Consider the following 5,451-nt stretch of genomic DNA (forward strand, 5'->3'; position numbering starts at 1 on the left):
TTTTTTTTGAGACAGAGCCTCAAGCTATCCCCCTGGGCAGAGTGCCGTGGCACCACAGCTCACAGCAACCTCCAACTCCTGGGCTCAAGCGAGTCTCCTGCCTCAGCCTCCTAAGTAGCTGGGACCACAGGCACCCACCACAACACCTGGCTATTTTTTTTGGTTGCAGCCATCATTGTTGTTTGGCAGCCCAGGCTGGATTCAAACCCGCCACCTTAGGTGTATGTGGCTGGCGCCTTAGCCACTTGAGCCACAGGTGCCGAGCCAAAAGCAAAAGTTTCTTTCTCAAGCTCTGAGCTTTCCCTATAACCATATTTAAGAGTTTCTTTAACCTGGGCGTGGTGGCTCACACCTATAATCCTAGGACTCTGGGAGGCTGAGGCAGGTGGATTGAGCTCAGCAGTTCATGACCAGCCTGACCAAGAGCAAGACCCCTATCTCTACTAAAGAAAAAAAAAAAAAAAACTGGCCAGGCATCATGGCTGGTGCCTATAGTCCTCCCTACTCAGGAGGCTGAGGCAAAAGGATTGCTTGAGCCCAAGAGTTTGAGGTTCTCTACTCAGGGCAACAGAGTAAGACTATCTCAAAAAAAAAAAAAAAATTAAAATTCTTCATGTCCTATTCTAACATGAATATAATACATATTTTATATGTCTTTGCACTTTTAAATAAAAGAGTGGAATGATTCAATATGGGATGTGTTCACCTTACATGTGACAAGTGTTGCTTCTCAAAAAGATTGCAACAGTTATATTCTCATCAAAATCATAGATGATACCATGCACCCACCATCCTTGATAGCACCTCTGGATATGATCAAACTTTTTACACTTTGCCAATCCGTTGGATGAAAATGGCATCTTTTAAATCCTTTAAATTGTCATTTCTTTATTTGACTGAATTCCTTACTGGGTTCTACCCTTTCTTGGTACACTTCAATCAGACATAAATATTTCTACTGTTATTCGAAAGAAGAAGCCTTCACTGTGCCTTGATAAAATGTTCTATTTCCTCCCCCTCCACCAATTTCCTTTAACTCCAACCATTTGACCTTTAGGGTACTTTCATTTCCCCCTTCTCTGTTTCCTCCCTCTTCCAGGTCAGATTTTTGAAATCTTTTCCTTCCCTTCCCTTCCCGTTCATCCTCCGCTTTCATCTTCTAGGTTAGACTGAGACCTTTCGTAACTTTAATAGTAATCTAGAGTGTTATTTCCTCAGATGGAATCCATGGGGAGAAATTCTCTGACTCCTTCCACATCCGTGTATGCCATCCTTTCCCCTCTACAGGGGAATAGTACCTTGAAAGCCTCTGGCCTTCTTGGCTTGCAGCTTCCTTTTTCTCAAAAACCTGGGATGTTATTTCAGCTTCCGGTGTTGAGGATAAGTCCAGGGTCAGTCTGCCTCCTTTGTGTTATTCGTTCTGCCTGAAAACTGCAAAGCTTTTCTTTTTATGCTTGGAGTTCCCAGGGTGGGTCTTCTGTCATTGAACTTGCCAGTAACTTGGTGTGCCCTTGCAAGCTCCAGACTAAGGAACATTTCTTCCATTTGTTTAACTATCACCTCTCCCTAATCTGTTCTCCCCCCCCCTTTAGAATTCCTATAACTCACATAATATTAATAGAAATCCTTTCATCTCTCATCTCTTTTCCTCATAATTTCTATCCCTTTGTGTTTTTGCTCTTGAGACATTTCTTCCTTTTGGACTCTAATTGACGCCTCTGCAGTGACCGGCCATTCTCTTCTTTAATTCACGTACTAAATTTTTTTTGGACTAAATTTTTTAATGAAAAAAACCATGCTTTTAGTTCCATAAAGTCATTTTGTAGCATAATTAAATTTTCTTAAGTGTTCTTATTAATTTTTAGATAGAGGGGTGGTGCCTGTGGCTCAGTGGGTAGGGTACCGGCCCCATATAACAAGGGTGGCAGGTTCAAACCTGGCCCCGGCCAAACTGCAACAAAAAATTAGCCAGGCATTTTGGCAGGTGCCTGTAGTCCCACTTACTCAGAGGCTGAGGCCAGAGAATTGCCTAAGCCCAAGAGCTGAAGGTTACTGTGAGCTATGATGTTACAGCACTCTACCAAGGGCGATAAAGTGAAACTCTGTCTCTACAAAAAAATAAAAATTTTTTTAGATAGAATTAAATAAAGGACCATCTACATAGATCTTTAGTTTCCATTGAGACTCAGTGGAGTTCTTAGATCTTCTCACAGTTTTTTTCCCTTCTTTACTGGGCTGTTCATAAGAATCAATTTTGATAATGTCCAAATAAGTCCTACTCTGAAGATCTGAAATCAAGGCTTCCCTTTCTTTTTTTTACCAATCCTCCTTTCTTTTCGCCTCCCCCATTCCTGTCCCCCTACTTGAGTTCAACTCAGTTTCCCTCTCCTGTGAGCATGTAGTTGTTCATCTCCTAGTTTCATATTAGGATTGAGTACATTAGGTTTTCCATTCTTGTGATACTTTATTAAGGAGAATGTTCTTTAATTCCATTCAGGTAAACATTTGCAGTTTTTTTTTTTTTTTTTTTGAGATGTATGGTCTTCATCTTTTTATAGCTGAATAGTATTTCATAGTATAAATCTACCACAGTTTAATAATTCATTTGTGGGTTGATAGACACTTGGGTTGGTTCCACATCTTTGTGATTGTGATTTGAGCTATGATAAACAAATATGGAATGCTTTAAGAATTTGTGTGTCAAAAAAATAAAAAAGAATTTGCGTGTCATCCTTGTGCAGAGGACATGCTAATCTTCTCTGTATCATTCCAATTTTAGTATATGTGCTGCCAAAGTGAGCCCTCAAATCCACTGGTATTTTCAGTTCTTCCATCCTTTGATTATTTTTATGTCATCTAATGTTGAGCATCCTACCCTCACCCTCCTAAAGCCCTTTCTTCCCTGGCCTTCATGATATTATGCACCTTTGAGTTTTCTCTTATCCCCAGAACACTCTTTTTCTGTCTCTTTCACTGCTTCTTCTTCCTCCTCTCATTGTCTAAGACCTGGTTCTTGATGATATTTATTTGATCTATTTATTCATTTGGTAAATACTTATTGAGCACTTGATGATATTTATCTTGATCTATTTATTCATTTGGTAAATACTTATTGAGCACTTATAATGTACCAGACACTGTACTAAGGGGTGGTCATAAAAGGATGAACAAGAACTTATATTCTCAGTTTGGCATCCAATGCACCATGGTTATGGCACCAGCCACATACACCAAGGCTGGTGGGTTCAAACCTGGCCCGGGCCAGCTAAACTACAATAACTACCTCAGCAACAACGACAAAAAATAGCTGAGCATTGTGGTGGGCGCCTGAAGTCCCAGCTACTTGGGAGGCTGAGGCAAGAGAATCGCTTAAGCCCAAGAGTTTCAGGTTGCCATGAGCTGTGGCGCCACAGCACTCTACCGAGGGTGATATAATGAGACTCTGTCTCAAAAAAAAAAGAACTTATACTCTAGTAGGGAGACAGACAATAAGAATACAAACAAATAAACTAATGATATGTAATAAGTGAAATTAAAGATTATGATAAGTGCAATGAAGGAAATAAACAAGGTTTTGTGAAAGAGGATAATAATGTTTGAGTCCATGAGATCTGCTTTAAATCTTGTAGTCTGAGAAGACTTCTCTGAGGAGGTGAGACCTGGAGTAGAGAGCTGAGGGCTGCTGGGTGAGATATGGGAGGGGGAGTCATCCCCAGAGAGAGAACAGGTGCAGCGTCCCTGCAGAAGAGCTGACAGAAGGTCATCATGGCTGTGAAATAGGGAGTTAGCAGTAAGTGGACATGAGAAGTAGTCGGAGGAATAAATAGAACTCAGATCATGTAGGGCATGGTACACTAAGTAAGGAGTTTAGACATAACCTAAATAAGCAGGAAACTTTTGAATAATGTTAAGTAGGGGAACAATAAGGTTTGAGTCCATTTTAATTTTTTTAATTTTTTTATTAAATCATAAACACATAGATCATGTATAAATAAATGCATTTATGGGGTACAACATGCTGATGACATATAGAATTAGGAGCATTTACATCACACTGGTTAGTATATACCTCATCTTGTTTACTTAATTATTGTGTTAAGACATTTATACTCTATACTTAATAGATCCAACATGTACCCCTGCCTTATGCATCATAGGTGTGATCCCACCATTCATCCTCTCTCCATCTGACTTCCCCCCTCCCCTCCTGACTCCCTCTTCTCCCCCCTTCATCCTGGGCCATAGTTAGAGTCCATTTTTATTTATTTATTTATTTACTTTTGAGACAGAATCTCACTTTGTTGCCCTTGGTAGAGTGCAGTGGTGTCACAGCTCACAGCAACCTCCAGCTCTTGGGCTTAGGTGATTCTCTTGCCTCAGCCTCCTGAGTAGTTGGGACTACAGGTGCCCACCACAATGCCCAGCTATGGAGTCCATTTTTAAAAGAATGTTTTGGTTGCTATGTAGAGAAGAAACTACTATAACGGTGAAAGTCTGGGCTCAAAGAACTGGTCAGGAAGCTATGAAGGTTCTGCTTGGCTACCTGAAGGTAATCCCGAGCCTCTTTGCTCCTCTTGCCGTACCAACTAGAAGCCTAAGTTTTACTTTTCCAACCTCCTTAGGAGCTGGAGTTTACTATGTGACCCAGATCTGACCTCTGAACCATAAAACAAGTTTTCTAGAAGGCTTCTAGAAAAGATAACTGTGTTTTTTTTTTCTTTTTCTATTCTTTTCTTTTCTTTTTTTTTTGGCGATAGAGCCTCACTCTATTGCTCCAGGCTAGAATGCCATGGCATCGGCCTAGCTCGCAGCAACCTCACCTCCTACCTCAGCCTGCAGAGTAGTAGGGACTATGGATGCCAAGCCATTTTGTGACAATAATGAAATGGCCATGAAAGTGACAGCGAAATAGATATGGAACCACTAAGAAAACCCTGGAGTCATCCTGTCCAGATTCTCAATCTAGAAACAACTTTATACCTTTATTATTTAGACAGCTAATAATTAGTTAAATTGCTACCTGCAGCATTTCTAACTGACTTGGAGGCCCTTGAGGGGTGACAGTAAGGAGCTGGTGGCTTGGACTAGGATGACAGTGCTGAGTACTGGCTTTATGCAGGATACTACCATGCTTCATCATCAGTCTTCTCTCTCTCTTTTTTGATCAGTAACAATATTTGCCTGAAATGGATCTCATATGTCAACACTCCAAGAGTGTTTCAGGTTCCCAATGCCTGGTCGATCCTTTCGCCTTCTAATCTTCTCATAACTGTGAAGACAATGTTCATTTCTTGAATATCCCTCTTCAAGAACCCACGATGGATCCTGGACAAACCTGTGATTCGGCCTTGTATTCGAGGCCTTCTATCAGATGAACTCAGTCTACCTGTACAACCTCATGGCCTTATCTTCAAAACACACTCTCTACTTCAATTTTTTTTTTTTTTTTTT

General features: G+C 40.7%; 2 pseudogenes; both read right to left on the bottom strand.

Moving 5' to 3' along the window:
* The window catches only part of LOC100954607, a 26,725-nt pseudogene that overhangs the window by 11,367 nt on the left and 9,907 nt on the right, over nt 1-5,451 (bottom strand).
* Nucleotides 2,703-2,803, bottom strand: LOC111724902 (annotated as a pseudogene).

Source organism: Otolemur garnettii, unplaced genomic scaffold, assembly GCF_000181295.1.
Source record: "Otolemur garnettii isolate 467f Iridium unplaced genomic scaffold, OtoGar3 scaffold00028, whole genome shotgun sequence".
Lineage (NCBI taxonomy): Eukaryota > Metazoa > Chordata > Mammalia > Primates > Galagidae > Otolemur > Otolemur garnettii.